Source organism: Saccopteryx leptura, chromosome 6, assembly GCF_036850995.1.
Source record: "Saccopteryx leptura isolate mSacLep1 chromosome 6, mSacLep1_pri_phased_curated, whole genome shotgun sequence".
In the NCBI taxonomy this organism is placed as follows: domain Eukaryota; kingdom Metazoa; phylum Chordata; class Mammalia; order Chiroptera; family Emballonuridae; genus Saccopteryx; species Saccopteryx leptura.
The window spans coordinates 62,752,540-62,777,393 of record NC_089508.1 but is presented as its reverse complement, the minus strand read 5'-3'; the positions used below and the strand labels follow the sequence as shown (position 1 = coordinate 62,777,393).

General features: G+C 43.6%; 1 protein-coding gene across 5 annotated transcripts in view; it reads right to left on the bottom strand.

Moving 5' to 3' along the window:
* The window catches only part of ZNF280D (zinc finger protein 280D), a 140,718-nt gene that overhangs the window by 102,499 nt on the left and 13,365 nt on the right, over positions 1-24,854 (bottom strand). Inside the window, exon 1 of one of the 5 annotated variants that reach the window (XM_066388247.1) lies at positions 3,847-3,866. The exons of the other annotated variants lie outside the window; for them this stretch is intronic. The gene's annotated coding sequence lies outside the window, so the exon portion shown is untranslated. Of the gene's footprint in view, positions 1-3,846; positions 3,867-24,854 lie in introns of those variants that run through there. 5 annotated transcript variants of the gene reach the window in all.

The window sequence follows — 24,854 nt, the reverse complement described above, 5'->3', positions numbered from 1 at the left end:
TGGACCCTAGGTCTCTGGCTCAAGCAAGGGGTTACTCGGTCTGTTGAAGGCCCACGGTCAAGGCACATATGAGAAGGCAATCAATGAACAACTAAGGTGTCACAACAAAAAACTAATGATTGATGCTTCTCATCTCTCTCCATTCCTGTCTGTCTGTCTCCATCTGTTCTTCTCTTTGATTCTCTCTCTCTCTGTCTCTGTAAAAAAACAAAACAAAAATAAACTTAAAAAAAAAATTTCCAACTATCTCAAGGAGATACTATAAAATTAACTTTAATTTACTATTCATTATCTAAAAGCACACAATCTTTTGAGGAAGTCTTTTTTTTTTTTTTTAGAGCGAGAGAGGGAGAAAAGAAAGTGAGAACAGGACAGATAGGAAGGGAGAGAGATGAGAAGCATCAACTCGTAGTTGTTATCACCTTAGTTGTTCTTTGCTTCCCATACATGTACTGACCGGGGAGCTCAAGTCGAGCCAGTGACCCCTTGCACAAGGGAGTAACCTTGGGCTTCAAGCCAGCAACCTTTGGGCTCAAGCCAGCAACCATGGGGTCATGTCTATGATCCTATGCTGAAGCCATCAACCCATACTGTTCAAGTCAGATGAGCCTGCACTAAAGCCAGCAACCTCAGGGTTTTGAACCTGGGTCCTCAGTGTCCCAGGCCAACAATGTATCCACTACTCCACTGCCTGGTCAGGCGAGGAGAAAATCATTTTAAAAACACCAATTTTATATAATCTTAGTATCTATCACTGATTGATTTCATCATGGAAATTAATTTTAACGGGATTCCAAAAGCAGAGAATGCTGGTGCCGACTTTCACATAATAAAACAAATCATACAAATGGAAACCTTACACCAGGGGTCCCCAAACTTTTTACACAGGGGGCCAGTTCACTGTCCCTCAGACCACTGGAGGGCCCGACTATAAAAAAAACTATGAACAAATCCCTATGCACACTGCACATATCTTATTTTAAAGAAAAAACCAAAATGGGAACAAATACAATATTTAAAATAAAGAACAAGTAAATTTAAATCAACAAACTGACCAGTATTTCAATGGAAACTATGGGCCTGCTTTTGGCTAATGAGATGGTCAACAGCCCCCCCTCAGGGGGCTGCATGTGGCCCGCAGGCCGTAGTTTGGGGACCTCTGCCTTACACCCTAAGCAATAAGCCCACATATATTTGAAAGACAGACCCACACTAAAATTTGATAAAATTTAGGTCTTTGAATGTGAAATTTCATAAAGGAATTAACTTATTAAAATTTTTATTTACAAACATTAAGTAGATCAGTAGCTCCTATTATGCCAGTTATTTTTAAGAATGCTCTATTGTTAGAAAACTAAAAAGTTGGTTTTTAGAATAAGTTCAGTTGTTACTGTTAAACACCAGACATATTCTTGAAAAGGGCACATTTCAACCACACAAAATGTACAATAGAAACAAAAGATCACTAGCAGCCAAAATACTACAAAGTATCAAGAAATCATAGAAACTTTAAATATCTCACTCAATGTCTGAAAGAATCTAACTTTTTAAGTAGAACGCTTCTGAAGTTAGTCACTCCAAGAAAAGGAGAGAGAGACCCAAAAAAGGAAAAATATGAATGTACAGTTTTACTTTTTAAATAAGGAAGACTATAGATATACAGTTTTTATTTAATATAATTTTAGATTTTATTTACTCACTTTTGAGAGGAGAGGGCAAGAAAGAAGGGGGGAAGAGCAGGAAGCATCTACTCCTGCATATGCCTTGACCGGGCAAGCCCAGGAACAGTTTTATTTTTTAAGTAAGGGAGAATATTGATATACATAGTTTTATTTTTTAAATAAACCAAAAACTTTAAATGTCATTTTTTAAAAAGATTATATATTCAGGAATCTTAACAGGCAAACAGAGAAGAAGGGCTGGCACTCAGTCTTGAAAAAAGTGGCCTACAATTGAGATCAGAACTAGGACAGAGAAAATCCAGGTCTTGAACAAGTTGCCCTAGCTATTTCCAAGAATAAGGCTCAATTCTCATGTCCACCACTCTTACAAAAAAAAACTTCTTTCTCTGAAGGTGAGTATTCAAAGAATTACCACTTTAATTTTCTGAAATCAGGAGAAATCCAGATGAATTCCTTAAAGTCTGAAGGGGATCAGAATATGCCACCCCATGGCCATGACTGTAACTAATGATGTTTCTACAACCAAAAACTGTTTTGTGGTTTATGGAGAATAAAATTAACTACTAAAAAAAAAAGAATATGCCCACCCCAAAATGTCACTTTGGCATAAGGATTGTTTTGAGCTAAAGGCAATTAAGAAACAGAAAACACAGAAAGAGCTCTCTGCCCTCCCCCTGTTTCTAACAGCAGGACAAAATATTTCCTGTTGTGAGGTTTCCCCCCTTCCCCTCTCCCATCATACCAGGAGGAAAAACTACCATTATCACTGGAAACAGAATGTCAGCACCAAGATGGGTCTGCACAAACAAACCTCACTAAAATAACCCTTATCTTCCATTCATTTCCCTTATATTAAGGTGACCAACTTTTTTATAATTAAAAGGAGGACAAAAATAAATTGAAGAAAACAATATCTTAAAAGAAACATTTTATTCATTGCAACTATAATACACTATAATATGATAAAGGTATAAAAACTTTTGTAATATTTTACACTGTAATTATGCTCACATGCCTATTAATTTTTAATAATAATTGTAAGAAAAAAGTATTCATTTAGATACAAATATGTCACATCATACGCAATGGATCGACTGCATCGATCGATCGAATACAAACATTTACAGAGTAGTCTTCCAATATCAAAAAGGAGGACGTGTAGGAGGACACTTTTCGAGGGAGGACGAAATTTACAAAAGAAGGACTAGCCTCCCTAAAGGACAATTGGTCACTGTTGGGCAGATAAAATGTATTATGCTCACTTTGTTAAAAATAGGCGCTGCCCAGGTGATATTAATGTGTGTTGAGAATTGTTGTAGCCTGAGGCTTGGTTTTGGGATTAAGCCTGTCCCACCCTTTTTGGTGTGAGGTGGTACAATCCTATCATGCCTCAGAGAAGTGACTTTGTATTAGAGACTTCCCTATTATGTATATTGGATTAAGGGTTTGGATTTCTACACTATAAAAGGGAGGCAGAACGGGACTCGGGCTCTTGGTTCCTGAGGTTAGCATGAGAGAGCAGAGAGAATAGAGCCAGCAGCGGGAGGAGACCACGTGGGGAAGGCCAGGAAAAGCAGCCAAGATGGCGGAGTGCGGAGTGAGATGCCAGTTTGTGTAGAGTTTGTATCTGGGATAAGGAAGGAGATGGGGAACTGAGGAGAATAAGGCTGGTGAGCTAGAAACCTTTGATTCTAGGAAACTCGGATAAATCAGTAGCTTTGTGAGCACTGAATGTGACTGGGTTTTGGAGCCCAGTGTGTATTTTTACTTGCCCGCCGGGTATAAACTAGATTAAAGACTATGGCCCACCAGTTTTTGGCTCCATGGTTTCTTTACCGACTGTCCGAATCCAATGCGAACCTGCACGGGCCGGGAGGCTGCTTTGATAGTGGCCCTGGCCTTGACTGCTGGCTTTACAGTCACCTTACTTATATGTATGTTTACCTGTTGTCCCAGTAGAGTTCAAGCTCTACCTCGATCAGGATCCCTAATTTGACTTCCCCATGCAGTGGGACACTCCTGCTGGCAGCCTCTTTGAGACTATTGTTGAGGTGGCTACGAGGATTCGATTTATCAGTGTCAACACTAACTGCCACCAGAGGAAAGGCATGAGATCGATACATAAAGTTAGTTGCAAGAATCACACAGGTAATTTATTACTCACAAATCCCTTTGGAATGCCTGGGTACAGCTTAAGGGGGCCTCGTCAGCATGCTCCTCTGGGCTATCTTTGGTCAGAGCTCAGAGCTGCGTGGAGACAGTTCACATTCACATTGGAATCTGGGCAACTACCTCAGCAGGGGAGCCCTCAGCTTTAGTATCTTTTCTGGCCAAAGCCTTCTAACAGGTGTCAATCTGCGGGATTATCACTTCAAACTACCTTTTTGGGAGTTCCTCACAGGGAGCCCTTTTTATGTTAATCTACTGAAATGTTACATCAAGCCACTTTTAAGATGTTCTTAGGGAAGCTTCTTGTTTATGTTAATTTTTTTTTGGTTTTTTTTTTTTTTTTTTCATTTTTTCTGAAGCTGGAAACAGGGAGAGACAGTCAGACAGACTCCCGCATGCGCCCAACCGGGATCCACCCGCCCACCATGGGGCGACGCTCTGCCCACCAGGGGGAGATGCTCTGCCCATCCTGGGCGTCGCGATGTTGCGACCAGAGCCACTCTAGCACCTGAGGCAGCGGCCACAGAGCCATCCCCAGTGCCCGGGCCATCTTTGCTCCAATGGAGCCTTGGCTGCGGGAGGGGAAGAGAGAGACAGAGAGGAAGGCGCGGCGGAGGGGTGGAGAAGCAAATGGGCACTTCTCCTGTGTGCCCTGGCCGGGAATTGAACCCGGGTCCTCCTCACGCTAGGCCGACGCTCTACCGCTGAGCCAACCGGCCAGGGCCATTTATGTTAATTTTAAGAGTTATAACATCAAGCCACTTCTTATCTGTGTATAACTTCACACCCACACTAACTGGGCCCTGCTCAAAAGTTAGACTGTTTATCATACTTGTACACACTATATTAATTCCTATCCAGGCAGCATAACTTTAATTTCCCTAATTGATTTTAATATTCTTAATTACTTTTATATATCTTCCATGTTTTTCTATATTTCTATATGTTTAATTACTATAACATTGTATTATTACAACACCTTCCTTGAAATTACTACTCCTTAGAAGTCCAAACCCCTAAATTCTGTCCTCTCTACAAATTTATCATCCTTTGTTAAAATGGTATACATAAACTCCAGCGCCTAAGCTTACCTTGTATCTTCATTTTTCTATGTAGACCTTCATGAACATAAAAACTAAAATACTAATATCAAATAAACTTTATACCTTTTCTCCTGTTAATTTACAGGTCCTAGGCACTTTATGTAAGAGAATAAAGGAAAGGAGATTTTCAGAGGGCAAAACAATCCTCCATGTTCGTGAGCTCAATCAGATTTCCTAAAAACAATAAAAACGCTTCATAATATAAACAAGACTTAAAAAATAAATAACACTCAATCATTTTCTATCTAACACAAGGCAGTCCTCAACACTGCACAGGATGTGAAAAAAGTTCCTACCTCACCCTGGCCAGATAGCTCAATTGGTTAGAGCATCATCCCAAAGCACAGATTTGCTGGTTCAATCCCCAGTCGGGACACATAAAGAAGCAGATGTTCCTGTCTCTCTCCTAGTCTCTCCCTTCCTCTAAAATTATTGTTTATTCTCTCCCTTCCTTTAAAATTTTTTTGGCTCTCTCTAAAAGTCAATAAAATAAACATTTTTTTAATCTTAAAAAAAAAAAGCCCTGGCCGGTTGGCTCAGCGGTAGAGCGTCGGCCTGGCATGCGGGGGACCGGGGTTCAATTCCCGGCCAGGGCACATAGGAGAAGCGCCCATTTGCTTCTCCACCCCCCCTCCTTCCTCTCTGTCTCTCTCTTCCCCTCCCGCAGCCAAGGCTCCATTGGAGCAAAGATGGCCCGGGCGCTGGGGATGGCTCCTTGGTCTCTGCCCCAGGCGCTAGAGTGGCTCTGGTCGTGGCAGAGCATCGCCCCCTGATGGGCAGAGCATCGCCTCTGGTGGGCGTGCCGGGTGGATCCCGGTCGGGCACATGCCGGAGTCTGTCTGTCTCTCCCCGTTTCCAGCTTCAGAAAAATACAAAAAAAAACAAAACAAAAAAAAAAAAAAAAAAAAGAGTCCCTAACTCAAGAAATCCTCTAGTAGGAGGATTATGATAAACACGTGTCATATAGAACAACAGGGCACGACAGGTGTAAAAATAAAACTATAAGTGTTACTCTACAGCAGAGGTTTTTGACAAGGTGTTGGAAGAAACCATAGAAATAAGAAATATGCAAAATTCTGTGCACATTTGTACATTTTCTGGGAGTATCAAATTCTCATACAGGTCTATGAACCAAAAAGGCTAAGAATTTCTCGGTCAGAGAGTTAAAAAAAAAAATCACATCTAGCCGTGGTTGGCAAACTCATTAGTCAACAGAGCCAAATATCAACAGTACAACGATTGAAATTTCTTTTGAGAGCCAAATTTTTTAAACTTAAACTATATAGGTAGGTACATTGTTATTAACTTAATTAGGGTGCTCCTAAATTGGCCGAAGAGCCGCACTCAAGGGGCCAAAGAGCCACAGTTTGCTGACCACTGAAGGGAAATATGGATATATTCTACATGAAAGAAACACACATTAATCCTTAAAGGAATTCTTTTTGTTAGTTTTTTTTAAGTAAAAATGTTCACTAAGAATGATTCAAATATACAAAAGTATATGGAGTAAAAAGTATGAATTCTTGCCCACTGACATCACTGCTTCCCAAAATGAGACATAACGAACTGTTTAACTCAGTGGTTCTCAACCTGTGGGTCGCGACCCCGGCGGGGGTCGAACGACCAAAACACAGGGGTCACCTAACGCCATCGGAAAATACATATTTATTATACAATACATTTTTAAATAAAATATATTTCCGATGGCGTTAGGCGACCCCTGTGTTTTGGTCGTTCGACCCCCGCTGGGTCGCGATCCACAGGTTGAGAACCACTGGTTTAACTGAACTTAACCTTTCTCAAGACTGAAACTGGTTTAATGTCAGAATGCTCTATCAGCCTAATTTCTGGAAGTGAAACTTCCAGGGAAGTTATAGAGGGCAAAACTGTGGGGGTTCAGAACAAGCTACTCCAAGATGAGTCTCTATGAATGGCAGATTATTTTGAGCTAATGGCAACTTTAGCTGCAGGCTCAAAGAAACATCTGTCCCTCCCTTTACCTGGAAGAATTTGGAACTAAAGGCCTACCTAGCCCATAAGAGATTATCAGAGATAATTTCTTCTAACCTATCTGTAAGTGCAATGCAAACTTCTATTTACTAAATGTCTGTCTGTTCTTCTTATCCTGCAGTGACCCTTTGAAGCCCCCAAGGTGCATCATTACCTCATCCCTAGCTCATGCCTTAGGTACTTCAGTTTCCCTTTCTATCTCTGAACCTCTCCTGCATGTAGGGTTCTCTGACTCATATATGTAAAATTCCTATACATATTTATGTATTAAATTTGGTTATTTTCTCTTAATAAAAATTAAAAGTATGAATCTTTATTCCCTCTCCTGGCCTACCCCCAATCCTGCTCATCTGAGTTTGGTGTGTGATACAATGGATAATAATAGTGATTGAAGATACAGTAAGGGTTAAATTAAGGGATAAAAAGAGTATCCCAATGCCTTATATGTCTTAACAAAGGGCAATATTCATAGCAATGTTTGGCAAAGACCAAACTGTGTACAGATTAAATTTACAGATAAGCAAATAGCATAGTGTGTGTTAAATAACAAACTAGGCTTTCAAAAGATCTCAACAAGTTAGAATGAATGAATGGGAAAATCTAAAATTTTGTATTTGCTCAAAAAAACAAAATTTAAAAAATATAAATTGAAGATGTACTACTTATCAGTTTTGGTTACCAGTGATCCAATGAGTCAGAAGGTCAATCATTTAAAAAGAATATTAAATAAAATATGTACTATGTGTGAGACAGGAATACAATGATCATAAATTAAGATACAGGTCTTGCACTCATGAAGCTTACACTGTAGAGACAGGGACAAACACTCATACAAAGAGATGTATACTGACGATAGTAAGTTTATGAAGGCAATGGACATGAAATTTAAAAACTCACAGAGTAAGGAAATTAGATTTAGCTAAATAATCAAAACTGGTTTCCTTAAGAAAGTAATGACTAAGTTGTTATTTGAAGAATAAGTTGGAGCCTGACCTGTGGTGGTACAGTGGATAAAGTGTTGACTAGGTGGCCAGTTCAAGGCCCTGGGCTTGCCCAGTCAAGGCACATAGGAGAGAAGCAACTACTATGAGCTGATACTTCCCACTCCTCCCCTCACTTTTCTCCTCTATCTAAAATAATGCCTGACCTGCAGTGGCGCAGTAGGTAAAGCTTCGACCTGGAAGGCTGAGATCACCGGTTCGAAACCCCGGGCTTGCCTGGTCAAGGCACATATCGGAGTTGATGCTTTCTGCTCCTCCCTTCTCTCTCTCTCTCTGACCCCTCTCTCTAAAAAATGAATTAATAAAATCTAAAAACAAATAAATAAATAAGATAGTTGGAGTTACCTAGGAAAATAGGAAAGGGAAGAAAGCAATCCAGGCAGGAACAGCATGTATAAAATATCTACGGCACAACAAATATGACAAACTACAAAGAAACCAATCTGGAAAAGAGAAGCAAGGGGTTAGTTATATGGTAGGAGGTAAGATAGGACTCAAAGCTGTACCTTGGAGACCACATTAAGAAACTTTGTCCTTATCCTAAACAGCAATGGAAAGCCACTAAATAGATTTTAAGTAAAACTCATAACAAAGTTTGAGTCTAAAATCAAAGAGATGGTGGTTTTATTCTATTCTGTTCTAATCAATCCCTATTTGGAATATTATGTATGAATAATAAAAAAACCTAACTCAACTGGCCTACGCAAACACATACTGGCACATTTATAGAACTATTGTAGCTACAGACATAATTTTTTAAAAGATTTTATTTATTCATTTTAGAAAGGGGGGATAAAAGGGGGGAGCAGGAAGCATCAAGTCCCGTATGTGCCTTGACCAGGTAAGACCAAGGTTTTGAACCGGCAACCTCAGTGTCCCAGGTCGATGCTTTATCCACTGTGCCACCACAGGTCAGGGACTACAGACATAATTTAAATAATGCTAGGCAAATCTGGTTTTTCCCTCTCTGTTGGCAGGGCTTCACTTCCTCTAAGTTGATTATATACTCAGAAAGGGTTTCCCATTGTGAATGACTAGCAACTTCAATTTAGCACCTTAAGAGTTTCAAGTTCAGGACAGTAAGAGGACCAGCTCTGATTGCTGTTGATTGACTTAGCTAAAGGCATATGTTTCCCTAAGCCAAACACTATTGCTAAGGGATTGTGACAGGTTTAATGCTAGATCACATACTACATCTGGAACCAGAGGTAGAGACTCAACCAAAACAAATAAACAAACAAAACAAACAAACAAGATAAGGGGGATAGGTCCCCAAAGGAAAACCAAAACATGTTACCAGGTAAGGGTGAATGAATGTTGGGTAGCAAAAACAACAAATGTCCACTATAAATAAAAATTAGAGCTGTGTCTAGTTCAAAGGACTAAAGATATAACCTAGGAAACATGAGGTGTATGGCCAGTCGCCTGGCCTGTACAGGTTCGCACTTGATTCAGAAAGATGGTAATGAAACAACCGGAGCTAAGAACTGGTGGGCCATTACCTTTAATCCTAGCTTACACCCGGCAGGCAAGAAATACACACAGTGGGAAAATACTTCCCTTTCCATTCAGGGCTCCCAAAGCCACTGACTTATCCGAGTTTCTTAAAATCAAAGGTTTCTACCTCACCAGCCCTATTCACCTCTGTTCCCTATCTCCTTTTCTCTGCACAAACTGGCTTCTCCTTCAGCACTCTGCCATCTTGGCTGCTTCTCCTCTCCTCCACGTGGCCTTTCTCTACTCTCCTCTAGCATAGGCTCCTCTGTCCCATTTTATATATAAATCAAAACCTTTAATCCAATATACAAACAAGGAAGTCTCTGATACAAAGCTACTTATCTGAGGCATCAATTGTGATTCCTCATAAGAGTGTACCACCCCCTATCATGCAACAGTCAAGGTTGTAGGAAAAAGCTTAGCCTTAAAACTAAGCCTTAGGCTATAAGGACCCTGCCTGCTTACTGCCTGTCCCCCACATCCAATGCAAACTATAAGCGAGCAAACATATAATTATATATCATATTTGCAAACTTATTTGACCCACACGAGGCTATAGGACAAGGGTGGTAGAATAAAAGCTGTTTACAGATACTTTCACGTTTGTAATGAGAAAGAAGCAAAGAGGGTGATGTTCTTTGTGGCTCAAGTGATAATAACAACAATACTAGTAATACTTACTTTGAATAAACTAGAGAATTTCACTCCTAATGCTGAGCTTCAACATAACTACTTAACTCATTATATATATTACTCTAAGTAATAAATTATAAAATATAACAATTATCATTAGCTAACATTAATTAAATGCATAATTTTATCTAATCCTTTGTAAAGCCAGTAGCCAGGGCCACCATCACAGCAGCTTGGCACATGCAGGTTCGCATTGGATTGGGACAGTCGGTAAAGAAACAATGGAGCCAAAAACTGATGAGCCATCATTTTTAATCCTAGCTTGCACCCGGCGGGCAAGTAAAAAACACACACTGGGCTCCAAAACCCACTCACATTCAGTGCTCACAAAGCTACTGACTTATCCGAGTTTTCTAGAATCAAAGGTTTCTAGCTCACCAGACTTATTCACCTCTGTTCCCCATCTCCTTCCTTCTCCCTGCACAAACTCTGCACAAACTGGCTTCTCACTCAACACTCCGCTATCTTGGCTGCTTCTCCTGGCCTCTTCTACGTGGCCTTTCTCTGCTCTCTGCTCTCTAATGCTAATCTCAGGAACCAAGAGAGCAAGCTCCTGTTCTGCCCCATTTTATAGTGTAGATTCATAACCTTTAATCCAATATACAAAATAGGGAAGTTTCTAATACAAAGTCACTTATCTGGGGCATGATGGGATTGCACCACCCCACATCAAGAAGAGTGGGAAAGGCTTAATCCTAAAACCAAGCCCCAGGCTACAAGGATCCTGCCTGCCCACAGCCCACAGAGACACACATTAATAGCACCTGGGCAACAGCCTCCATGTGGGCAGCGTCATCTTTAACAAAGTGAGCATAATACATTTTATCTGCCCAACATCCTCAAAAAGCTCTATGAGGTTGACACTATTATTATGCCCACATTACATAAGTACCTTGTAAGTACCTTGCTTTACAGCAAGAATTCAAACCCAAGCACTTCAAAGGCCAGAAATTTCAGCCACATGCAGTTTGTCTGCACCAGGAACATGACCAAGATTACAGAAAGACAGATTTCATCTTAATACTATAAGAACAAAACTATTAGCAGTTAAAATATCAGTAAAGCCTGACCTGTGGTGGCGCAGTGGATAAAGCGTCGACCTGGAAATGCTGAGGTCGCCGGTTCGAAACCCTGGGCTTGCCTGGTCAAGGCACATATGGGAGTTGATGCTTCCAGCTCCTCCCCCCTTCTCTCTCTCTCTCTCTCTCTCGTCTCTCTCTCTCCTTTCTAAAAAATGAATAAATAAAAATTAAAAAATAAAATAAAATATCAGTAAATAAGATAAATGCAAGATGTAATAGATCACTAAACAGGGAAAAAAGATCATTTTCAAGTGTTACAGGAATGCAGGAAGTGACTCCCAGAGGACAAAAGAAGCTCAACTTGCTAAAGGAAAGGGGATTTATTTAGCCTGCTGTTGGACTTGGCCAATGCTTTTTTCTCTATTGATATAGCCGCAGAGAGTCAAGACCAATTTGCCTTCAGTTGGGAAGGGAGACAATGGACCTTTACAGTGTTACCCCAGGGCTATTTGCATAGCCCCACCTTGTGCCATGGGCTGGTGGCTGCTGACCTGGCTAAATGGAAACAGCCAGAGGTAGTCCGCATGTACCATTATATTGATGATATTATGCTAACTAGTGATTCTCTTTCAGAATTGGAGCAAGCAGTCCCTACCCTGCTATCCCATTTGAAAGCATGTGGCTGGGCAGTTAACAAGAACAAATTATAAGGACCTGGGTTATCTGTTAAATTCTTGGGAGTTGTCTGGTCAGGTAAGACAAAAGTTATCCCTGACGCAGTTATAGATAAGATTCAAGCATACCCCGTGCCCACTACGGTATAACAGTTACAGGAATTCTTAGGTTTGTTGGGGTATTGGCGAGCATTTATACCGCATTTGGCTCAGTTACTACGCCCCTTGTACAACCTTATTCGAAAGGGGGTTCGCTGGGATTGGACTGAGCAGGCGCAAGGTTCATTTGCAGCTGCTAAGAGAGCTGTCAAGGTGGCACAGGCCTTGAATGTGTTTGATCCTGCCAGGCCCTGTGAGCTGGATGTTCATGTAACCTCGGAGGGGTTTGGATGGGGCTTGGGGCAGCGGACAGAGCGCCTACGGCAACCTATTGGATTTTGGTCCCAATTGTGGAAAGGTGCTGAAGTTCGTTACTCATTAGTAGAGAAGCAGCTGGCAGCTGTGTATGCTGCCCTCCTGGCTACTGAGAGTATTACAACCACAACACCAGTTACAGTCAAAACAACATACCCTATAGCTGGATGGGTGAGAGATTGGGCAACTAAACCACGTAGTGGTATGGCCCAAATGTCTACCCTGGCCAAGTGGGGTGCCTATCTGCAACAACGCTGTGCTCTTAGCACCAGCCCATTGAGGGCAGAACTGCAGGAAGTCTTGGGTCCAGTCACCTATGCGACCTTAGAGTCAGGTGCAACTGGGGCTCAGGAGGCAGAACCTGAGGTCAGTCCCTACCAGGAGGGGCGGGTGTCCATCCCCGAAGATGCCTGGTATACTGATGGTTCCAACAGGGGCCAACCTGCCAAATGGACGGCTATCGCCTTCCATCCGGCCACTGAGACTATTTGGATGGACACGGGTACAGGCCAAAGCAGCCAATGGGCAGAATTAAGAGCTGTTTGGCTAGTTGCCCATAATGAACCTTCACCTCTGGTGATCTGTACTGACAGTTGGGCTGTCTATCGTGGACTGACCCTTTGGATTGCTACTTGGCACATTAACCAGTGGATGGTAATGCACCGTCCATTATGGGGTCAGGCCATGTGGCAGGACTTATGGGAAATAGGACACCAGAAGCAGGTGACAGTATATCATGTCACAGGGCATGCCCCTCTAGCCCATCCTGGAATGATGAGGCAGATACGTTGGCAAGGGTGCGATGGTTGGAGACTGCACCTGCAGGTGATGTGGCACAGTGGCTCCACCGGCGCCTGCTCCATGCAGGACAGAAAACTATGTGGGCTACGGTTAAGGCTTGGAACTTGCCTGTGTCCTATGCAGAGGTACTTGCAGCCTGTGAGCAATGTGCAGTATGTTCCAAGGAACACCCTCGGAGACCACTGGTGTCACCTGGACAGATCCAGAGGGGTCATGTCCCACTGACACAATGGCAGATAGACATCATTGGACCCTTACCAAAGTCAGAAGGGTACCAGTATGCAGTCACTTGTGTAGATACTGCCACCGGGCTGCTTGCTGCTTACCCCGCTCGTAACCCTGACCAGAGGGCAGTCATACAGGCTCTGGACCGCCTGAGTGCTGCATTCGGGCGACCGCTGGTCCTTGAAAGTGACAATGGTACCCACTTCACTGGTTCAACGGTGAGGCAATGGGCTCAAAAGCTAGGGGTGGACTGGAAGTACCATGTTCCCTACCACCCCCAGGCTGCTGGTATCATTGAGCGTTATAATGGACTCTTAAAGCAGAGACTGCGACAGGAGGGGGGCACCGGCTCTCTTACTGGATGGACACGCCGCTTATGGACAGTACTTCGGATTTTGAATGAGCGACCTCGACGGGGAAGCCCAGCTCCAGTAGAGGCCCTCCTGCATCGGACAGCTGCCCCTATTCAGTTGCAGATACGCATCAAGGACATTTTACTCAAGCCAGGTTTCGGACAGCAGGGCAACGTGCTCTTGCCTGCTCCAACAGCCCTTCTTAAAGGACAACGGCTTGAATGGACTTGGCCCTGGACTGTACAGGCCCCCCATCTGAGATGGGTGGCCTTGTTGGCACCATGGGGAAAGGGGTTAGAGGTGGACCTCCAGTTAACTCCTTGGGCAACCAGCACCTGGCCACCTAAGGTAGAAGTGTATTATCCCTTGAGTGCTCAAGGGGACAGCATTTTGAAGGGCACCTTTGTAATTTCTTTATGGCCAATAATGAGTTCCCCTATTTTACTACACATAGAACCAGGAGATGCTGGTGTATTGGCCAATAAGGTTTGGTATGCCCGCTCAGGGCGGCCTCTGGTGCCAGCTACAGTGCCGTCTGCAGACAAAACTCTGGCCTGTATTCTGCCAGAGGGAAAAGATTTGTCTCTTGGTGCCACTGACAGCTCTCTCATTTCGCCCATAGTTTTTGATCTGTTAATCCTATTGCTGAAGTTGGTACTATTTCTGTTTATGCAATGTATCCTACTCCTTGCACAGTGACCATCATGGAAGATGCCTGTGGTTTTAGATTGTAAAGCGAGCAAAAGAGGTGGAATGTTGGTCAAATAAGTTTGTAAATATGATATATATGTTTGCTCGCTTGTGACTTATATTGGGTGTGGGGGACAGGCTATAAGCAAGCCAGGTCGTTGTAGCCTAAGGTTTGGTTTTGGGACTAAGCTTTTCCCCACACCCTTGACTGATTGTATGATCTGGGTGGTGCACTCTCATGAGGAATCTAATTATGCCTTGGATAAGTGACTTTGTATCGGAGACTTCCTTGTTTGTATATTGGATTAAGGGATTTTGGTTTTCTACACTATAAAGTGGGACAGACCAGGAGCTTGGACACACAGTTCCTGCTATCACAATTGCAGGGGCTTCCCTGATCCCTTGCCCTTCATGGGAAGAGCTGGTTTTCTGCTTTTCCCTTGTCTTCTTTTGTGGTTTGCCTGTCTTGGTGAGACACCAATAAATAGGATGGTCCCCCATCCTCTTACTCCGCCATTTCTTTATCGTCTGCCCGAATCCAATGGGAACCTGCATGTGAATGGCCACGATGGCGGCTCCTGGCCTTACACCTGCAAAGCAACATGGCCTAATAGGCTTCAAAACACAAGCTCCCTGAAGTCAGATTTCTTATATCTTTTTTTTTTAATATTTTATTTATTGATTTTTTAGAGAGAGAGAGGAGTGAGAGAGAGAGACAGAGAGAGAGAGAAGGGGGAGGAGCAGGAAGTATCAACTCCCATATGTGCCTTGACCAGGCAAGCCCAAGGTTTCGAACCGGCGACCTCAGTGTTCCAGGTCGACGCTTTACCCCACTGTGCCACCACAGGTCAGGCCAGATTTCTTATATCTTATACACCTTTTCAGTGTTCATGCACAGGGTGCGTGATTCCTTTGTCTGAAAACATACGTAACCCTTGTAACCCTCGTGTCTCAGGAGGGTAGGGGACATAAGGGAAGTTTCAAACCATTTGTCTTCACTATTTACAAATCTTGTTTTTCTTGTTTTGTGCTGAAAGTTGTCCTAGGAAGCTGATAAGGGAACTGTAATTAAACTTGCTAACTCAGTCATTCTTGCAAGCATTTTCCCTCCTCACAAGATCCCCAAGGATCCTTCTAAACCTGATACTGTAAACATAAAATGCTAGCATAGGTATGTAAATTTTTGGTTAGAATGAAAGAAGGGGGATTTGTTATTATTTCAGTTAAACAAACTTGTCCTAAATGAGAATGTTGAACTATGAAACTTCATTTTGGAATTATCAATGAAATATTTTGGCAACCAGCCTACTATACCTAAGTATTTTCTAGAAACTTTCAAGTACAATGTAAAGAACAAAGCAGGTGAGTTGAAGCTCAACACTGAAGATGAAACTCTTGAGTTTATTTAAAGCAAGTAAATTCCTGCAAAAAAAAAAGTAATAGGTAATGATTTTAAATAAAAAATAGTGTGGCCAGCAGTCGCCGCCATCGTGGCCATTCACATGCAGGTTCTCATGGTATCTGGGTAGACAGTAAAAAAACCGTGGAGCCAAAAAAGGGTGGGCCATTATGTTTATTCAAGTCTCCCACTGGCCCACGAGCAAACACACTGGAAACACCTCCCCTTCATTCAGGGCTCCCAAAGATACTGACACATTCTCCGGCTCCACAACCAGGAAAATCTTCTCCAGTTTCTCTCAGGATCAAAGGCCCCACCAGTCTTCCTCAGCTGTGGTTCCCCATCTACGCACCCTCACTTTCCTTGCCAACAATGCTTCTTCCTCAGCACTCTGCATTTTCTCTGCCCTCACTCTGCAAACATGGCTTCTTTCCTTCTCTCCCCTTCTCCTCTTTCCTTTCAAAATTTTCTGACAGAAAACCTCTCCTCCAGCAAACATTAGCAAAACAATGGCCCCTCCCAAGCAGGAAGGCAATCTGCAACTTCACAGACCACAAATACCTGGTGCTGCCCAACTCCCAATGCAAACTGTAAGCCAGCAAACATAAAAATCATATTTTACAAACTTATCTAACCAGCAAATAGAAACTACCTTTTTTTTTAGAGGGGGTGGCAGGGAGAGAGAGAAAGGCACATTGAGCTGCTCCTGTATGTGCCAACCAGGAAATTTAACTGGCAACCTCCACACCCAAGAATGATGCTCCAACCATGACAGATATCTGGCCAGGACTTAATTTCTTTTTATTTATTGTTTCAGAGAGACAGAGAAAGAAAGAGAGAAGGAGGGTGTAAAGCCACGGCCACCATCAGAGCTGCCTGGTCTGTGCAGGTTTGCATTTGATTCAGACAGACGGTAATGAAACAACAGAGCCAAGAACTGGTGGGCCATTACCTTTAATCCTAGCTCACACCTGGTGAGCAAGTAAATACACACAGTGGGAAAACACTTCCCTTTCCATTCAGGGCTCCCAAAGCCACTGACTCATCTGAGTATTCCTAGAATCAGTTTCTACCTCACCAGTCCTTATTCACCTCTGTTCCCCATCTCCTCTTTGCACAAACTCTGCATAAACTGGCTTCTCCTTCAGCACTCCGCCATCTTGGCTGCCTCTCCTCTGCAATGCTGATGGCAGGAACCGAGCGAGAGAGAGCCCCCAGTCTGCTTCATTTTAGAGTGTAGAAAATTAAAGCCTTTAAGCCAATATACAAATAAGGAAGTCTCTGATACAAAGCCACTTATCTGAGGCATAAATGGGATTCCTCATAAGAGTGTACCATCCCACATCAAGCAACAGTCAAGTGTGTGGGGAAAAGCTTAGTTTTGAGATGGTCTTAGTATTAAAAGGGTGGGAAAGGCTTAGTCTTAAAACTAAACCTTAGGCTATAAGGGCTTTGCCAGCTTATAGCCTGTCTCCCACACCCAGTGCAAACTATAAGTGAGAAAACATATATATCATATTTACAAACTTATTTGACTAACAGAGGGGATGGGAGAAAGCATTCATTTGTTGTTCCACTCAGTTGTGCATTCATTGGACCAGGTGTCCCCAAACTACAGCCGGCAGGCCACATGCAGCCCCCTGAGGCCATTTATCTGGCCCCCCTGCCATACTTCCGGAAAGGGGCACCTCTTTCATTGGTGGTCAGTTAGAGGAGCACTGTATGTGGCGGCCCTCCAACGGTCTGAGGGACAGTGAACTGGCCCCCTGTGTAAAAAGTTTGGGGACCCCTGCATTGGATGTTTCCCATGTGTGCCCTGACTGGGGATCAAACCTGCAACCTTGTCATTTCTGGAAAACGCTCTTAACCAACTGAGCTAACTAGCCAGGGCTAGAAACTACATTTTAATAAACTTGTTTGATGGTTTAATTCAGAACTCCCAATATCAGGATGTACTTCACAGACACTGATTCACAGCCAATATATCAAATATTAAATCTTTATGATAAATCAACTTTTTAGAATTTTAACATGTTTGTTAACGTGAAATTTTTAAAGCTAATATTAATGAGAATAAAGCCTGTGCAGATAGATACTTTTTTAGTGCCTTTCTTACTATAAACTACTGATGGGTTAATTTAATACATGAGAACACAATTTTTTTTAATCTTCTGCATAAATTATACCTGGAAATAACACAGTAAGGAGAAGAGAATAATATATGTATATATTTGTTACCAATTATGTCTGTATTATGAAAGATAAAATAGTTTGTCAGCTGTCACTGTTGTTTTCTTGTAACACAATATGGGATAAAGTGTAGCAAAATAATCTCCATAATAAAAAGGAAGTCTGTGCTTCAGCAAATTGCTTAAATCTACAAATCAGTCAAATCAGCGTCTACTTAACAGAAACCCTTTTTTCACAACAGGGATGAGGAATCTTTCCTAGCACCACCTCCACTTCAGCCAAGTAAAACCCCCTGCTGATCTGGATTCAGACTGCAGATCTTTCACTGGACATACCACTGTCAGGCAAAACAGCTGAGTACAGCAGGGTGGCCACTGTATATTCCTCAGCACAGAATTCTGCTAAAGGTATCCATCTGAAACCCCAACAACCCTCCCTAGCCAAATCAAATTACCGTTTCTTCATTTTCATTTTCCTTATCTTGAATCTATTTAAACACAATTTCTTAAAATATATTCCTCAGTAATTTTCTGTACACCAACAGACTGGTTTTCTACCCACCTTCCCCTTTTTACCTCTACAGATTCTCCATATTCTCTTCTTCCTTAAATAATGTTGTAAGGCCAGGGGCAGCTGCCATGTAAGGCCATGCATATGCAGGTGGAGCCAAAAAATGCTGGGCCATTCCTTTATTAAAGTCTCGCACCAGGCAATGAGCAAACACGCTGGGCTCCCAAAGCCACTAACACATTCTCCGGTTCCACAACCAGGAGAATCTTCTCTGGTTTCTCCTAGAATCAAAGGCCCCACCAGTCTTAGCGGAGCTGGCAAAGCCCCTCACCTCTGGTTCCCCATCTGCACACTTTCTCTTTCCCTGCCAAACTGGCTTCTCCCTCAGCACTCTGCATTCTCTCTGCTCTCACACTGCAAACATAGGCTTCTCTCTCTGCCTCTTCTCCTTCTCTCCTTTCCAAAACTTTCCTGCACAAAACCTCTCCTCCAGCAAACATTAGCAAGACAATAGCCCTTCCCAAGCAGGAAGGTAATTTGCAATTTCACAGACCACATATACCTGGTGGTGCCCAGCCTCCAATGCAAACTATAAGCAAGCAAACATAAAAATCGTATTTTACAAACTTATTTGACCAACAAATGTAAAATCAAGTTTTCCATAAAGTTTAGACCTCAGCCCTACACAAATTGCTTCCTAAAAGACAAATCTAAAATTCCATAGTCTTACCTGTGAGGTTGGTGGGCAATGGAGGAAGGTCACCTGAGGAACCAGACCCAGGAACTTAGGCTAGAACTGCCCACACCCATGCACGCCAAAAGAAACTTCCCAGGAATCCTTTGGAAAAGAGCAACCGTCTGCCAGCCAATGAAATTTCGCCACGTCATATTACCTCGACCACCTTAATGACCCCTTGAATTTCCCCCACGCGACTTCTCTGGCCCCTGGCCCCCAGACCAGAGAACCTCATCAGGTGGGATGCGCTGTACTAAATAAAGCTTTTGCTTATTCATACTTCGTGGCTACGCCCTTCCTTCTTCCTCGCCGGGGAAAAATACCTTACATTTGGTGCCAAAACCTGGGAGGAGTTGAAGCCCACTAGGACCGCTCCTCTCCCCTTCCCTTCTGAGGAAGAACCAGGATCTCCAACTTTCCACCCACTTCAGCACACAGTGCGGTAAGACCCCTGCCTCCAGCTTCCCCTTAGTTCTTTCTGCCGAGACTCCCTGTCCGTAATCGCAGCTGTGTCAGGGATCTTTTTTCTGTTCCAAGTGCATCTGCCTGTGAAGACATCCCGGGCACATCCACTCTACCTAACCGTCCGGTGGCCAGAGGCTGAGTTGCAGGATACCAATTCTCATCTGTGACCACTCTGAGGACTGAGCAGCCATAGAGGCACAGGAATCTAAACCTGATCCCAAAACACTCCTGGAGTGCCTTATCCGAAATCTCTCCCTCCCTAAAGAAGAGGAAACTGTTCTTCTTTGCTGTGGCCAGGCCACAGAACCCACTGGATAATCAAACCATGTGGCCTCCTGAAGAGACTTTCAATTTTAACACCCTCATCAATTTAACTATGGCTAAATAACTGGGAAATGGTTGGAGATCCCTTACATTCAGGGCTTCTAGTATTTGCACTCCCGTCCTAATCTCTGTGCCACCTGCTACATGGCGCTGGCCCATTTTGGCCAGAGAAACCTCCACTCCTTATTTTAACTCCTTCATCTACCCCTTTGAGGAACTCTCCCCCTCCTGCCCGACCACTGGGGGCGCCCCTCTCTCAGGGACCCCTCTCTGATCCCTCTGCAGACCTCTTTCACTGGGGTCTATTCCCTCCAGAAAATCCCCTCCCCTGCTGGCCAGGGGCCCCTCCCTTCTCCACTGTGTTCTTAAGCCCCTCCTCCGTCAGGCCACCCTCTGCTCTGTCATTGGCCCTCACACCAGTTTGTAGGGCTCCTGATCTCATGGCCCAACCCCGATCTTCTTGCAGGAAGGTCTGGCCCTATCCTGCCTCTGGCTCCAGCGTTTCCAGCCGGATCTGGGTGCCAGGCTCCCCAGGAGCCCCCCTCCTCTTATTCTCACCCCCAAACCCCTATCCGAGACCTGTGAACATGGCATTTAGTTTTTAATGGTCGCAGCTAGTAGAAAAAGGCCGAGGCTGTTCGCCAGGCCCACATGCAGCAGAAGGTAACGCTCCAAACCCAGATTCTTGTGGCAGCCCTAAGGCCGGCAGAACAACAGGGGCAAGGCACAAGAGGTGCCCAACCCAAATCCGGGCCACAAAGAGGATCCCCACCGGGAGTTTGCTTTAAGTGTGGCAAGGAGGGTCACTGGTCCCAGCAGTGCCCACTAAGCCCTGCCCTGACTGCAAGCAGCCTGGTCACTGGCAGAGCAATTGCCCCTTTTGGGCAACAGACTCATCCTCAGCACCTCTACATGGAGACCAAGCCAGCCAGGTGGGCCCACCACTCGAACTCCTAGGCCTCATGGACGACTGACATGGCCGGGACTCAAAGATCCCCATCACCTTCACAGAGCCATGGGTAATGCTACAGAAGCGGGTAAGTCCATCTCATTTCTTGTGGACACAAGGGCTACCTTCTCTGTTTTGCCATCACACGCTGGACCTCTAGTTCCCTCACAGGTCTCAGTTATGCGAATAGATGGGACCCCTTCTTTTCCTCTTCTCACACCACCCATGACATGCAGTTTGGACGGAATCCCCTTTTTCGCACTCCTTCAGATTCTTTCTTTCCTCGACCTAATAATTAGGCTTCTTTTGACACTGAATTCCCCATTTTTCTCTCTTAGCCAAACCCCCCTCCTCTTGCCACCTACCTCCCCTTTCTGTATTTACTCCGCCATCTTCTTAGGGAACACGAGGACAGGACCCTTCCTTCCATAGGGGTCCAGATGAAGCACACCCAGCAGTCCCCCTCCAACCAGGGTTTTTCTGAGAAAGCTCCAGCCTGGCTCCCTACAGCCCAGATGGACGGGACCCCATATGGTAATACTGACTACTACTACTGCAGCCAAACTCCTAGGACAAACACCTTGCTGTCATGTCTTTCGCCTCAAGCTTGCCCCCATGCAAGACCACTGGCAGTCGGAACCACTGGGCCCTACCCGTCTCCGGCTCACCAAAAGGTTGGGCCCTGCAGATCCCCTATTGCTCCTGTCCCATCCACCAGAAACCTGCCGCCAGAATGAGCTAAAGCAAGGAGCAATGCTGTTCAATGAGACTAGCGTAATGGAAGAAAACATCAATCTCCTCAACCGTCTGTGAGAGAAACTGAGCAAGGATCTCTCCTCCTACAACCTGCTTAACTCCTGGTGGCAGCCACCCATTCTCACCTGGACTGCCCCTATCCCAGGTCCTCTTCTAATTATCAGCATATTACTCATATTTGCTCCTCTTTTTTTTAATTCTAACAGGACCGCATCTGTGAAGTTTCTCGAGTCACGATCAAACAGATGTTCCTACACCCATGTGACTCCCCTCAAAGCCACCACCTTCTGACCTCCCTTCCCCACAGTGCCACTAACGAGCAGGAAGTAGCCAGACAAACAGCGGCACCCCTAACTAACATAAAAGGTTGGAATGTGAGGTCAGTGGGCAATGAAGGAAGGTCACCTGAGGAACCAAACCCAGGAACTTTGGCTAGAACCACCCACACCCATACGCGCCAAAAGAAACTTCCCTGGAGTCCTTTGGAAAAGAGCGTCTGCCAGCCAATGAAATTTCGCCATGTCATATTAACTCGACCACCCTGAACGATCCTTTAAATATCCCCCATGCGGATTTCCTCATGCGACCTCTCTGGCCTCTGGCCCCCGGACCAGAGAACCTCTTTGGGCAGGATGCACTGTACTAAAGTAAAGCTTTTGCTTATCCACACTTCATGGCTACGCCCTTCCTTCTTCCTCGGCGGGGGAAAAATACCTTATATTACCTATCAGTTCTCAGTAGTGGCCTATAAAATCATCAAATATTAAACTCTAACATTAAACTCTCAACTATTTATAAGTCCTTCATCTCTTAACTGCTGAAGACTGCTATATGGATACTTAAACTCATCTCAAATTCAGTATTTCCAGAGTGAACACAACTTCCCCCCCAAATAAGCTCTACTGCATTATTCATAAATGTTATTGAATTGTACACTTTAAAAGAGTGACTTTTATGTTAATCTTACCTTAACTTAAAAAAATTAGCTCTACACTAGCACTTTTTCTACATATGAAACTGTCATCCTTCCAATCATGTTCTTCGAGTTCTCTTCAATGCCTTTCATTTTTAAAAATAAATTTCTTATTGAGAATATCTCCTTCTTTCACTCATCATACCTAATCAATTCCCCAGTTTTATAGTCTTCCTTCAAATTATCTCCCATAACTACCTGTGACTTCTCATTCACTAAGTACTTGTTCAGTCCCTTACCTCACACCTATAGTAAGAGATTTTACATTATAAAATTCAGTTTATACCTGGTCTTTCAGCATCCAGATCTATCTGCTTTCACTCATGCAATACTGAACCACCAAATTAACAATTTCCTAAAATAATGCTTTCTTTGTGTCACCAATTCCAAACTCTTCAATAACTCCTCACCAACCCATGTAGAGCTGTATTATCCTCGTGCCAGAGTTTCCAGAATGCAGTGAGGTTCAGAGTAGCTCAAAAGCTCTAGATTGCACCCTGGCCAGTTGGCTCAGTGGTAGAGCGTCGGCCTGGCGTGCAGAAGTCCCGGGTTCGATTCCCGGCCAGGGCACACAGCAGAAGCGCCCATCTGCTTCTCCACCCCTCCCTGCTTCTCCACCCCTCCCCCTCTCCTTCCTCTCTGTCTCTCTCTTCCCCTCCCGCAGCGAGGCTCCATTGGAGCAAAGATGGCCCAGATGCTGGGGATGGCTCCTTGGCCTCTGCCCCAGGCGCCAGAGTGGCTCTGGTCGCACAGAGCGACGCCAGGGAGGGGCAGAGCCGGGCAGAGCGTCCCCCCTGGTGGGCGTGCTGGGTGGATCCCGGTCGGGCGCATGCGGGAGTCTGACTGTCTCTCCCCGTTTCCAGCTTCAGAAAAATACAAAAAAAAAAAAAAAAGAAAAAAAAAGCTCTAGATTGCAATCTTGTGAGGTTGAATTTTCCCCACTTCAACAGAACAATGTAGTACAACAGATTGAATGCAGAAACAAATGAGAATCTAGCTGTCTTCATTAAGACAGATGTTAAGGAGATTGAAAAAAATGTAAATGTCACTCCTCTCCAAATTTTTTGTTTTGGAAAATACACTTGTTTTTCATAAAAACATTTATATTAATATTCAATGGGTTTATTATAGTCATTTTAAAGTAAATTAATATATATTTGTTAAATTTCTTGGATTGGCGTTGTAGACTTCAAGGTGAAGAGTCCACGCTTAGAAATTAATCCAACCACATATTTCAGAGGGGCAGGTTTAATATTTCTTCAGTATGACACTGCCTGAATGACAGTGGTTGGTGCTGCCAGGATACAAGGCTAGTCCTGCACTATCTAGCCCCAAAAGAACTCGTAGTCCAAATGAGGTTGAAATGAGAGAAGACCAAGGCATCACGTCTTACAAAATGAATATCAAGAATCTGGCACTCAGTATTACAATAAATGAAACGAACTTTTTCTGAGACTTAATTTTCTCATTTATAAAATATGAATAATGATATCCACCATCTCAAAGAAGTATTTGTTTTGATGATGAAATATAATTGTGAATACACTTTCTAATGCATTTTACAATAAAAGATTAGACTCTCTTGTGTTACAACTTCTCAAGTGGACACAAATACTAACAATGTAGTATCAAAAAAGTAGCAACAATTTTTCTTTCCTATTTTTTTAAATTTATTGATTTGAGAGAGAGAAACATGAATTGTTTTTCCACTTATTTATGCCTTCACTGATTCTTTTATGTGCCCTGACCTGGGATGGAACCCACAACCTTGGTATATGGGGACAACACTCCTAACCAACTGAAAACCCAGCCAGGGTCTGTCAATTTTCTATTTATATTTTTCTATTCATTCTTTTTTTTAAGAGAGGAGGGGAGGAGGGGCGATAGTGAGACAGACTCCTGCAGGTGAGATCCACTCAGCAACCCCTGCTGGAGGCTAAATGCTCCAATCAACTGAACTATTGTTAGCACCTGAGGCTGATGCTGGGACCTTCTGGCTGCAGAAGGGGAAGAGGAGAAAAGAGAGGAAGGGAAAGAGAAGCAGATGGTCGCTTCGCATGTGTGCCCTGACCAGGAATCAAACCAGTGACGTCCATACACCAGGCCAACGCTCTATCCACTGAGCCAGCCAGCCAGGGCCATTTTTCTATTCAATAAAGTTGGAAGATATATTATGTATTTTCCCCCCCTTAACTTAAAAAAAAAGCCATTTCCATGT